Source organism: Coccinella septempunctata, chromosome 2 (genome assembly GCF_907165205.1).
Source record: "Coccinella septempunctata chromosome 2, icCocSept1.1, whole genome shotgun sequence".
Classification (NCBI taxonomy): Eukaryota; Metazoa; Arthropoda; class Insecta; order Coleoptera; family Coccinellidae; genus Coccinella; species Coccinella septempunctata.
The window spans coordinates 48,050,608-48,064,922 of record NC_058190.1 but is presented as its reverse complement, the minus strand read 5'-3'; the positions used below and the strand labels follow the sequence as shown (position 1 = coordinate 48,064,922).

At 35.2% G+C, this 14,315-nt stretch overlaps 1 protein-coding gene across 3 annotated transcripts in view; it reads right to left on the bottom strand.

Annotated features, from left to right (window-relative positions):
• The window catches only part of LOC123308630, a 188,932-nt gene that overhangs the window by 18,867 nt on the left and 155,750 nt on the right, over positions 1–14,315 (bottom strand). The window contains exon 1 of one of the 3 annotated variants that reach the window (XM_044891379.1): positions 9,003–9,086. The exons of the other annotated variants lie outside the window; for them this stretch is intronic. The gene's annotated coding sequence lies outside the window, so the exon portion shown is untranslated. Of the gene's footprint in view, positions 1–9,002; positions 9,087–14,315 lie in introns of those variants that run through there. 3 annotated transcript variants of the gene reach the window in all.

Sequence of the window (14,315 nt, the reverse complement as noted above, 5' to 3'; positions counted from 1 at the left end):
CCAATCCTAACGTTTTCCAGGGGAATTGACCTTTATCCAGTCCTCGTCAGAGCCAGATCCGTGAATGCCTATGTTTGAACAACCCTCATCGAACATATTGGCACATCGCTTTCTGACAGGCATGGCCAATCTATTGTAAAGCTCATTGAATAGATGGACATCTTCTGGACTCAGGTTTTGGTGGCTGTTTCGACGAAGAACCTCTTCGAGTATGGCTGCGGAATATGATCTGCATTCTATCAACTGTGACAAATGGATGGTTAGCACCAGCATGAGGAAAAATTGCTGCTTCCTCATCCTACTCGATTTTCTGCAATAAATTGATGAAGTTAATTTGAAGAAACACTATGGGTAAAGAGATGCAGAGATATTGATGAGAGAATTATTTATATTATATGGAAACAAAATGCATTCAGGTACTTACTCGTCAAGTTTCAGATAAATTCTGATTGAATCATAAGCGAATCACTGTGCTTTTATATGTTTATAAGTTCATATCAAATAAAGAATGAGTATATTGCTCTTTCAATTAATGCACCCTCTTCATTATTTCGAGTGAATAAATAGAGCCATATGTTGACGATACATGCTAGCACACTTGATATTATAATTTATAGGAATGTATATAATACAGTGAAATATATTGATTTTTTTCTCGAATTCTTGTATTTAAAGAATTTCAGTACCTTTTTTTCTAATTTTTCTATAGGATATGAAACTCAGATTGAAAAAAAAAACAATTATTCATAATAAATATACATATACTCTTGTTGCCTTAACAAATGATTGAAAATGTCATTGGCAAAGGATAAATAATTTTTTTTTCTAGCAACATCGATGCAGTGCTTGTTTTGATTTTGTGAGACCAGGAAATATATCTACATTGTTCAAAAACTGAAGTGGATAATTTGTAATCAACTATAAAGGGAAATAAAAAAACTATATTTATTCAAGTATCTATTAGTAGATTCACTAGAATCTAGTACCTAGTAGAGAAATGACCTAAATAAACCTGGTGGAGTCTGCAGGCTTAAATAAAGTTCTTTCTCTTACAAAGAACTTGCGATATCAATCTTCTATGGCATTTCTTGTGCGAATGAAATTCTTGTAATTTTTTTCAATCAACACATTAAGTGTCATGAGGACTATATTTTGTGTGTGTGTAATGAGCAAACATGTGTAGCAATACCGAGAATTTGATTCAAGTGAGTAAAGTAATTTTTCTCTCTGATATCAATTTCAGTTTTTGAGAATATTATTGCGAAATCGTCAATATATTTTTCAGAATTTTTAGGGATATCATTGGGATAGAATTATTTTTCATCGTGAACCTTCACGATACTCCAAAACAAAAATGGATCGAATGCATTCTAACTATGTCATTATGAAACAAATAGTAATTTAATCAACATAATTGAAGCGTATGGAAAATAATTAATTTACAAGCAGAACTAATATACTACAACAAACACTCAAGCATTCTATTTCATGATTATTGTTCTGTTTGTTCCAGATAAGAGATTATATGTACAGGCCACTGTGTCAATGTATATGGTATAAAGGACCATTTTTTGATCATTTGATTGGTTCAGCTTTGAGAAATATAGCTTTTAGTGCCGTTGAATGTCATTACTTGAGCAAGGCAATTTTGTGAAACCTGATTGTTCGATTAGTAAGGGTGTGTATGGAAATAAACTGTAGTGTTGATTTATTCAATTCATAGTTACTGTTTGCTAGAACCAATCTACAGGAAATTCATGTCAAATAATGGCTGATTTTTGTAAGCATTTGGTTTTCATTTTATGAAACTATTAAGGGTTTTCACTCCCAATCTCCGGAACAAATTCAATTAAAAAATTGAAATGATCGATGCTTGTACTGATTTGTCAGAAGCAAATCAAGTAGAAAAAATTTTTGCCTGACAATGAACTGAAAAAAGGAACTTTGAAATTATAATTATGTGTAGTAATGTTTCGGAGTATATATATCAGATTCCTTCATCAGACGAAAGTCAATTTTTTAAAATCTTTTGAATTGTAGCTTTTACAGAGACAACTGGCTTTTATTTGACTTCAAAGATTATAGAGTAGAAAGATGGGAAACGAGGCGACTAAAGCGATTTGAGCGACATCTGTGTGTCACGCGTGTTATTAAAACGCTAGGACTGGTTAAAATATTAATTTGAGTGCCATTTGCAGAAATATATGACATTTTTTAAGATTTCAGACGTCAATTTTGATCAAAGAGGTTTTGAATGTTTTGACTCTCAAACGCTTTTTGTTTATCTGACTCGTTCTAGTTGCCGATTTTTGGAGTTTTTTGCCTTATTTCTTGGTGAAAACATCAAAATATTGTTCGAAAATTATTGAATGGTGAAGGACGGTGGATAAAATAATAAAATGTATTTTACGTGAGTTTTTCACTCAACTAAGGAAAATGGAAGCGTAAGTATTAAAAGTCGTAACATGTGAATCTGTCATTCATTGATTCTTATTTTCAGTGCTCCGAAGTGGATAAAATTCTCAGGGCTTGAAGACAATTACTTCAGCAAACACTACTAACTACACCATGTGCAATGAACATTTTACTGCAGGTCAATTGAGAACTGTTCATCGACGTAAATTGTTGTATGCAGAAAGCATCCCTTGCATAAAGGGCCTATCAAGTGAATATGATGATCTTTATAGGTCCATTCAATGATTCTCAATTGCTACTCTTTCAATATATTCAGAAATGCCGAGGTTTTATTGATTTCCATTTGGGAACCAAGTGACTGTCAAATTGTTGTTTAGAAAGTCAAAGTTTTATGAAACCTGCTGTGAGTGTTCTGTTCATTCATTAATCAATTTGTATATTGTGTCATGAAGAGACCATATCATAGGAAATCATAAAAAAAGCACCAAGAAACTATACTGACATACAGGTCTTGCATATGTCTGCAAGTTTTTTTTTTTAAGTGTGGTTCTGAAAATTCTTTATAATACCGACATATGTAAGTAACTGGAATATGTATGCTATGATGGTTTATTGAATACTGGTTCATATTAATTTCTGATATTTGTATATTTTACAAATTCAACTAAGTTCATTAATTCAGAACAACCTATAGTACAGAAACAACACCTTCGACGTATAGCAGATCACCATATACTTTAGTGTCCTTGGAAAAGCTTCATTTATTGCCCACTATTTCAATTTCTGTAAATTTTTTATGAATTGCAAATAAACATATAGCACAACCAACAGCGTTTTTCGTTGATATCAATTGATTCCAAACAATGTTTAGATGAAAACTAACATCCTGATCACAAAGCAAAACCATACTTTTGTTTTGTCGCTCAGGATGTTTGTTTTCCGATAGAAACAAAGTCAATATTGGAATGCAATACGAGAAATAGAATTCGAATTTCGCGCCCCTCAATTAAAAAACAGAAAACTGTTATCAAAAAGTTTTCCTGTATTGACAGTGCGTTTTTAGCGCCATCTCATTGTCACGCGTGTTTTCACTGGCCAAAATGTAGTCGGTTTTTAGTACTAGCGATATGAGGGCGTTTCCTATCTTTCTACTCTATAATCTTTGTTTGACTTAATTGTCAGTACATAGAAACAGAGACTGCATAGAAACGTTGATTCATTTTATTTTGAAATTACCGGATGACAGTTCCCTCCTCTGCGATCTGTGATCCATTAATTGATAGATCTTTATATGGTATTACGAGAATTAAGGGCAATTTTGTGAACATAGGGATCTTCAATTTGTACAATTTCCCCAGCTAAACATCGAATCGCCCAACTCTGTGAGAAAAATCGCGAATTCTACGGCTGAACCAACTTCATCATTAATCCCAGGATTTCTCTGCCTCATTTATACGCCTTAATAATGTTAGGGGACGTCATCAATTCAGGCCAGGTGTCAGCCCTTCAGGATCTTAATTTTATCCCTGGCCTTTCGTTTCAACGCAAAGTGAAAGGTAGAATTTATTAGGCCCAACTCATTTCCCAAAGAAGGCGAAAGTATCAATTTCATCTGTGCCAAAAATTACAGGAAATGATAAATTGCCGGATCGTGCAACCACATTACACAGAATTGATGTTTGACATGACTTTCCGAAAGTCTAAACGCCCTAGAACATTTTTCTTTTCTCCTCATCTTCGAAGGGTGTTGAAGAACAACGGAAAACGCTATTTGAGGGAATTAATATTAGTTGCCTAATTAGTTGACTTGGAAAAAAAGATCAAACGGTAATATTTGAATAATTCAATCAATGTTGAGCAATATGTCAAACCTTAAAATATGTCTCACGATAATCAGTTTCTCCTACAAAACGACTAAAATGGGATTCATTTATTCAACTGTCGGGTATTATTTGAGGATTGCGAGATTCGTTATTTGATTAGGTATGATTCTTCAAAGGAAGTTTTCACACACGAAAACCAAAGTAGGTGAAACTAACATTTATATTGTAAAAGGAAGGTTAATTCAACAGAGTGTGTTCTGCTTGCTAATTCCTGATGGCAGGGTAGTCAATACATAATATGTATTACAATAACGAGTTATTCATGTATTCCAAGTGTGTTTCCATCATTGAAGTGGCTGAGAATTCAAGATTCTTTCGGATCAAGTTTTTCCCCAAATCCATGAAAAAATATTAATGGGCACCATTGAATTTTCGATGGTGAAACTACTGGAGTTATCTATCCCAATTCAATTTTATACTTGTTCGAGTAGATCAACACGTAAAACGTGGAGAGCAGAAATGAAAATATTTCCACAGCGTTCGTATACGTACTCAGCTAGTGATAAAAATGTTTTTTCAGAAAACATACCCCAACTAATGGCAGCACATTTAGGACTGCAGTGTTTGGAAGACCATTCGATGGCGTTCGTTGAATTACCAACAATGGCGCCCAGCAAAATGATCGAAAAATAACGACCTCAACACCCGAATTCTCATATGGAAATTAGTTTTTCGGACGTAAATTTTTATAACATGTCTCATTTCACTAATTTTATAAATCTAGAAATATTCAGTCAATTAATTGAGTAGGGAATTTTGGTAATGTTGTATATTAAAAAATCAGCTTTGAAACTCTTGGGAAGAATTAGTGAAACCACAGAGGTTGGAAGCGTCGGCTATCTTCTTCCAGAGTTTTTCAGGTCCAAATACCGTTGAGAAATTCATCGAGTAAACCGTGAATGAAATTAAATGGTTGGGCAAAACTCCTTCTTTCTTCTTTCGCAGAAAAAACCTTTGACTCGGGCACGGAATGAAACCATTTCAAATTAATGCTGAACAGTAAGAACGCTGATTGATATTATTCTTTTGAAGTGTTTCCACTTTCATCCTTTAATTACTTCGGACCTAATTGTTTTCTTAAATCTTTTTCATCAGGACTGGGAACACCGAAGGGATCTGTAAATTTAGATGAGATTTTCGAAATTCCTCGGGTATGGAAAAAGAATTCTCGAAGTATTCGAATTTTTAAAATGAGATCAATACGTAGGTACATTCTAGTTATTTCAACACTTCTATGGAGAAAGTTCCACTGCGTGGAAAATATATTTAATGAACTTCTGATATCATAAATTGTCTTACCTACTCCTAAACAAGATGAGTCCTTCTCACCATAACGAGGAACTAACGTGCGTTAAAAAAAATTCGTCTTAAAGTAGCCTATATATTTCGAAAGATTTCGATAGAAAAACACACTATCTTGGAGGAAAATTGTTTTGGTATATAGCCGGCTGCGACGATCCAAAAAAAACCATTCCTTGGAGAGGCTAAAATTTCTGTAGCTATGTGTCGCTCTGGCTCCATTTTCTTGAAAATAACTATTAGATCATTCAGAAAAATGAATGGTATAAAAGGCATGATAATTTGTTCTTTATAACGTTCTGCAAAGTTCCATCAAAGAAAATAGGTCCAATAATTCGACACCAAACTATAATTTTTAGAGAATGAAAAAATATTCTGGTTTTTGGTACAGCAGAAGCTAATAATAACGTTTAGCCTCAGAATATCGATCTTTAAAATTACACAGACTAAATGACGACGAATTTTTTGAACGCCCGTTCATTATTTTATGTCCGGATAATTTGATAATAAGAAGTATGTGTTCCGTGGTTCTGATACGGACTAAAACGAACTATCCTATTTGTAAGATTATCAATGCGCAAAATAATTTGTTAAGGTATCGGAATGGATAGGTATCATAACCTTCTTCAGATCCCGGAATTTATATTGTGGTGAGAAAAAGTAACAAAACAGGGGTGAGGCACGTCAAAGTCACTACAATGGAACGTGACCTCTCAAAGCTCAACCGTAATCAATCGAGCTTAGCTGGAGCATACCAGTAGCGTAACCTGGATTTTTGTATGTTTTTTTATGATAAGAAAAAATTCGATGGAAATTCTTTGTTTTTTTGTACGAAATATCGATTTGAGTTTCAAAAATGTTATCGAAAACCATTTCTCAAGATACATTTGTAGGAAAGTCTCTTAGATAAACAAGTAATCGAAGTGTATCAATTCCTGAAATCAGTAATTTAGAGCATGATAATTGTACTTGAAATAATAGGGCCTAATTTGGGGAATCCTGGTATCAGTTATTCAAGTTCGATCGGAATTCGAAACACCAGCAACTTTCACAAAGGAGTTTACGAAATGAGTGGATCTTAAACGAAGAAAGGAAGTCATCCTTGTCTCGTTAACACTATTTTTTAGAAAAGCATATATTCGTAACTGGTTTTTGAAGCATTGATCTAGAAGAGTTAGAACTATATTCTCAAGAATAGTTTACAGAGTCAATTAAAGTGGAAGTACACCTTGTTCGATTCTTATTCGGCATCTACTGTTGTCCATTCAAATTTAACAGCCATTCATCGAATTATAACAGTAACTGTTGAACCAATACCTTTAGGTATTCGGTAACTTACCTACGCCCCTGTTCGAACGTTGCCGCATGCCTCACAGCACTCGAATTTATTTCACCAGTTTCTTTTTGTATCAATTTACACTACGGTTTCCAACCCTTAGCTTTGTTCCGCAGAAGTATCTGGAAATATGGGGTTAACGTTTACCTGTCAAAAATCAAGGCATTCCGGAAACACGGCAGGAAAACTTACGCAGGTTTTTCCGCCGAGAGGAATGCTGGCGATAGCCTCCAATTTTCCTTTACATTCCTCTCTTCGTTCTGCAGAAATGCGTAATGAAGCACGTAATACGCTTTTGAACGTAATTCGAAGGATGAGGGGCTGAAGAAAGTGTGCACATCCATTTAGCTTCAACAGAGCATTTTTATTCGGGGGTTTTTTACATTTTCGTCCATTTTCGGATAGATGGGGAAAAACTGGCGGAAAACGGTCGTCAAAGGGAAAATCCAGCTATTTACGTACCTACTTTTGAGTGAAATCAAACTACGCAAGGGGAAGTCTCTTCAATAGGAATCAAAGTACCTGAAGAAGCAAGCGTTATGAGAAAGACACGTAATACATGAAATACTTGGGAAGCTTCATAAATAGGTATCTACTAGGTCTAATTTGGACACGGAAATAGTATCAATTCGCCTTCACAGGTATTCTGGAAGCTAAAAGACAGAGTGTTTCAAAATCACGACCTCAATCGGAAGACCAAGACAGCTGTTTACAAAGCAGTGATCCTCCTAACGCTTTTTTACGTAAGCGAAAGCTGGACGCCCTACAGGCAACATATTAAACAGCTTGAACAATCGCCACAACGTCATCTAAGACAAATAATACACATCAGATGGTTCCACAGAGTTTCAAATGCAGAAGTCTTGCAGTGCGCGAGTTGTATGACAATTGAGACTCAAGTAACAAGTAACGAGAGCTCGACTCAGATGGAGCGGCCACATTCTGAGGATGCAAGACACGAGACTCCCCAAAATAGCCCTTTATGGCGAATTCACAAAGGAAGCTCGGAAACCAGGAGGCTAGTATAAGCGGTTTAAGGATGTTCTGCATCAATCCCTAAAATCAGTTAATGCCAATCATAACTGGAAACAACTAGAGTTAAACAGATCACAGTGGAGGTCTTTGGTCCACAGTTATAATGGAAACACGAGAAGAATACAGAGGTGGCCAGATCTGGTTGGTGACTATCCATTCCCGGAGTGTGGAAGGATCTGTAGGTGACGGTTAGGTCTCTTCAGTCACAGGAGGGCACCTAGTCGCAAATAGCCCTAAGAAATTATAAGTTCGATCGCACCGATAGTTTTGTTCTTGAGTCTTTTCGTAGATTTATTCTCGGTAACGATAATGAATGAATGAACATGTAACCATAGAATAACTCATCATGGTGGAACTCAACTCTTCAATTTTCCTTCCCAGTGACTTGAATCTGTGATTCTTCGCATGAAAATTGATGCAAGTGGAAGGCCGACTTGGAACCGTTGCAACAATAAAAATAGTTGTTAGCTTCCTAACCATTATTTATTCCGCATTTTACTCCTTTACAATTGTCGAAATTGCCACCGCAAACACAAGAGACGCATTCAGGGTTTGGAATTGAAGCCGCTTTCATGGCTCCGCAGGGAATTCACTTCCTATATCGTTCATTTCGAGAGTAACGATTGTAAATTTTATGCTGGAATTGATTGGCAGAGAGGAGAAACCTTGAATTTTAAGAGAGAAACATAAAACCGATAAATGATAGATGGCGAATAATTTTGAATTGTATGAATGAATGAATACTTGTGATGAATCCAAACATATGTTTGGGACCATAGATTAATTAAATAACTGAATCATTACGGCGTACATTCGAGTTTCCGCAAACGTAAAAAGTTAAAAAATTTGGACGGAAAATCCAAAATCCTACCCTGTCCTAATTCCTTGAAGAAATCACAAATTTTTTTATATTTTTTAGTTCAATCTAATACATTATATACTACATTTTCTTGTGGTTAAAATATAAACTCAAATGGTACAATAACGAATAATATTGACAATACATCTAATTGAGAGGTAAAAAAATTGATTACCTATATATTCGGGACAACCAAATAACGAATTCGATATTCATTACTCATTTGAATTTTTCTCTGCCATCCGCACATAAAAAACTACAAATCAACCGAAATATGCAAGTATGAGATTAATTCATTCATCATAATGGGATTTGACTAATCTGCAAATATCGAGTTGCTAAAAATGTGTGAATAATTCAATTAATGCACAGCGGTTTCAGAGCGCAGTGCCGGACTGTATGAGGTTTTCCACTCATTTAAATTGACCGAACAGTATGACCTAAATCCGAGTAGCTCCATTCGGCGCTATGATCTTTGGTCCACAGTTATAGTGGAGAATCGAGAAGGATACAGCGGCGGCCAGATCTGGTTGGAGACTATCCATGCCCTGAGTGTGGAAGGATCTGCAGGTCACGGTTGGGTCTCTTTAGTCACAGGAGGGCACACAGTCGCAACTAGCACTAAGAAGTTACAAGTCTGTTCGAATTTTTTTTTTTTTTTTTCCTCTTCTTTTTGTAGATTTATTCCCGGTAACGTGATACAGCAATGAATGAATGAATGAATTGTTATTTCCAGTTGTGTTGTCAAATTATCTTTTATTCTCTTCGTCCAAACACTGAGCATGACTTCATTTCTTGTTTCCATTGAGAATTTTTTGAAATTGACCTAATATCAAGTTCGAGACGCAAGTAATTGAAGATACAAAGAAGTTTTCAATATAATGAATATAAAAGTTAATATTCCCACTACAAGGAGTAAAGTAATCTTTCCTAGAAAAATTACAGAAATAAGAAAAGTGAAAGACATGCAGATCTTCACACATCCTTACAATAGACGCACAAGGAATCACAAATTCGAATCGAAAAATACACAGAATGAAATTTATACCCACAATCGTCCTCAAAGGGAGTAATTCCTCAGATTAAATCAGCTGGAGATTTACCGAGGTCAGCTGCGTCATTGTAAGATCTATTGAATTTCGAAATTGACCTAAAAAAATTGATGAAGTGCCTTTCAAACCATTTCATTCTCTACATAACATCTCATTCAAACCTTATTGACCTATGTAACAACCATAACTTAAGGTTTTAAACTTATTATCTTTCAGCAGATTAACGGCATGTGCTCAACGAGAAATTTTTGGAAATGTCTTAATGTTTTCTACTACATCTACAGTAATTAATGGGAATTTTGAATATCAACTATGACGTCACAATCCATTTATATCCTTAGCTCGGATATATGATGAATTAGCTTGCTAATCCACATGAAATATGTGTCATCCAAAAAAAAAACCTCATATATGATACACATATATATATTGTGTGGGGATATGGAAAATACTGCAACTCATCGAAGAATGTTTTCCTTCGATTCATGTAACCAATTAGTGTTACAAGGAGTGAGTTTTATAAAATATGTACTTTTCTTGGTGAGTTCTCCTATTTTGTGAGAGACGTCCCTGGGATGTCCATAGAATGTACTTGTGTTTTTAGGGCATATGACATACCTATATTCCAAATAACGAATTCGATATTCATCACTCATTTGAGTTCTTCTCGACTATCAATCCGGACATAAAAATTATAAATCAATCGAAATATGAAAGCTGGAAATTAATCCATACATCAAAATGAGATCGACCAATCTGCAAAAATCGAGTTACTCAAATAATGAATAATTCAATTAACGCACAGAGGTTTCAGAGCGCAGTGCTGCACTAAATTAGATTCTTTCACTCGAACCACATTCGAGTTGATCCATTCCACTAATAATTGCACTTCCGTTGTAAATTTTCTTTTATTCCCCTCGTCCAACATCAAGTTGTGGTTTGTCGAATCAAGAACGAAACTTTGGTACGAATAGAAAACAATCTTTTTTCACAAGACTAGTTCCCATTGAAAATTTTTCGGTATTAACTAATATAAGGGTCGAGATGCAAGTAATTGATGAAACAGTGGTGCTTTGCGCATCAAATACTTTCTTCATGCAAAAGAATGAATAAAAGTTAATATCACTTTTAACATTCCCACCACAAGAAGTAAAATTAGCTTATCCCTAAAAATAACAGAAAAAATGAGGCGTAGGAAGAGAAAGACATGCATATCCTCATATATCCTCACAATAAACACACTAAGAATCACCAACTGTCATGGAAAAAGACAGGGAATCAAATTCATACCCACAATCGTCTTCCTAGAGGTAAATCCCTGGAGATTCACCCATGACTGTGTGATTTTCATAGTGATAAACCGGTGTTTTCGATAAAGATTCATACAGCATCATTATTGTGGTATCTATTGAATTCCGCGTTCGGAATTGGCCTCAAAAAATTCCGGTAATAAACTTCCTTTCAAACCATTTCAATGGGATTATCCACATCGCATCTCATTTAATCCTTATTGAGCTACACAGCACCCATAACTGCGTGAAGGGTGAGGTTTAAAAATTTAACGACCTCTGTTAAATCGCTCGTGCGGATATTCAGTTTTTTCTGGCAGGCGGGGGGATTAGACGCCACAAATAAGTGCCACCTTCCATTCATATGTATATTATTCATTTTATTGTCTCATTGTCAGCCGTGGTTTTGTATTAGAAATTCCCATATTTCAGAATTCTCTATCGCCTATCGCTGCGAGCGAAATTGTGGCATTATAAGGATGTCACTCCAAGAGATTTATAACTGTCAGGATTTCGGTGAGGGGAACTTGTTCGTGGACTTTTGGGGATTTTATCGTGCAAACGGTGGTTTGGAAGGTTGAAGACTATTATAGAAAGTATGTAAACTTTTCCTTATCTTCTACTGAACTGTAGAGGTGTAGATGAAAAAGGAATTTGCAGAAAAAGAGCCTGATTTCAATTATCATTTCTTAATTCGAAGCTACTGATCCAAGAGTAACGGAAAAATCATAATCTGTCAGTTTCAGCGAGCCGAAACAATAAAAATTGGCCATACAGGTCACAAAAATCTGTTTTTTTGAATTATCTCCTCTCCTGAGCTTCACATTGTTTTCGCATTCATTACGAAAGCTGTAGAGCATCACATTTTTTACAAATTTTGTCCGAAGCAATTTTTTATACGTTCGAACGTTTTTGAGATAATTGGCGATGAATGTACATGACACTGGGTTTCTACATTGACCTTGGGTTTCGCATGTGTGTCTAAGCTCCTCGCCTTTATCACCCTCTAGCTCGAAAACAGTTGAGGGTATGAAAAATTGCTCCAGACAAGAGTTGTATAGAATTTTATTATCTACAACTTTTATAATGAACAGAAAAACTATTAGAGGTACAGGAAGGGATATATTTGAAGAAAATGCATTGTTATCATCTTCAAACTGTCTGATTAAGAAAACTCTCCCTGATTAGTGTCAGATTAATGGGTCACCACGTCTGCAAAACCGAGATTAACCATCTGAATGAAAATCTGACAAGCTCGAGAATGTCCAAGTAACGATTTTTTTTTGCATTTTCGAAGGACCGCTGTGACCTTGCGTCATGTCCTAATTGTCAGTCTCTTGAGAAGCTTCCAGCTTTCTCTGGGTCAAATTACCATATTCTCAAAAAATCTGACACACCCGAAAAAAATTTTTTTCACCATTTTCAATTCTTCCGTATGGCCATCCCCACCACGTAAACTGTCAGATCAACATGAATTTATTATCGAGACACGTAGGACATATACACATCTGACCTCGAGTATGTACAGGGTGGGCAAAATTCGTTGTCTACTGAAGGGATCTCGAGAACTATAGCAGCTAGAAGAAAACAGATGACACATTCTCGAGCTCTTTTTTCCTTACTATTCCAAATCTGAAAACAGATCCAGCCTAACGGTCATAGATTTTGAGTTATGAACGAAAATTGAGAAATTGTCATTTTCAATGAAGCTGAATAACTCGCTTATTTGAACTCGTATTCGAAATCCGTTGATACATTCTACAGGCGCTTTTTTATGAGGAATTCAAATATGATATTAAAAAATTTTTCGATCCAGTCATTTTCGAGATACGAAAGGGATTTCTGATTTTTCAAATGTAAACTATAGTTGAAAGTTCTTTCATCTTGCTGCAATTTTTTTGCTGATTTCAAAAATGTATCATATGTTGCTATTCACATGAATGTTACACGAGAAAAAAATTCAATCTTTTTCCTGCTTTTCGATTCTTTGTTGAATTATAAGTGGGCTGGGTTACCATAGCAACCGTTGAATATGCATTATATTTTGTGAACATGAGCCTCTATGATTTGAATCGGGGATTGCTGAATAAATATTTCGATGATTAATTTGCCATCGTTTGTTCTCGCGATGTTTGGCATGCTTATCTTACGATGGTTCACAATTCGAATACTACCGTTGACAGAGGTACCTATTTTTCATCATCTTATTTCTTCAAAAATTATAATTATAGATAGCTATCGTATTTTATTACTGACTCCTAAAGTTTCTTTCATAAATAGAAAAACGATAATTGAATAAATTTTCTTCTTTAATAATCAGACGAAAGTCTTTTACTCTCTTTAAAAAAATATCGATCTCGATATCGATATATAAAAAAAATAATTATTAGTCAGTCGGTGATTCCTACGGCAGAAGGTTGAGTTCATATGAGATTATGTGGAGTTTACGAACTACAATGCATTTTCAACGGTCGCTATGGTTACGCCGGCCTACTGAAAATTCAACAGTGAATCGAAAAGCTTGAAAAAGTATTGGATTTTTTTTCTTACGTTATATTCATGTGAATAGCGATATATGATACATTTTTGAAATCAGCAAAAAAATTGAAGCAAGATGAAAGAACTTTCAACTATAGTTCACATTTGAAAAATCAGAAATCCCTGTCGTATCTCGAAAATGACTGAATCAAAAAATTTATTGATATCATATTCGAATTCCTCATAAAAAAGTGCCTGTAGAATGTAACAACAGATTTCGAATACGAGTTCAAATTAGCGAGTTATTCAGCTTCATTAAAAATGACAATTTCTCAATTTTCGTTCATAATTCAAAATCTATGAATGTTAGGCTGGATCTGTTTTCAGTTTTGAATTAGTCAGGAAAAAAGAGCTCGAGAATGTGTCGTCCGTTTTCTTCTAGCTGCTATAGTTCTCGAGATCCCCTCAGTAGACAACGAATTTTGCCCACCCTGTACACCTTTTACATTTTTGAGAACCTGTAGACGCTTTCCCCACAGCTGAAAGGGCATACATCAAACAATCTTTTTTACTTTCTACCATCTACTCTTCAAAATCCACTAGCTCTCCAGGACGTTCGAGTAAATCCTGATTTAGCATCGTCGGCTCCCCAACCATTGTTCCATGAAC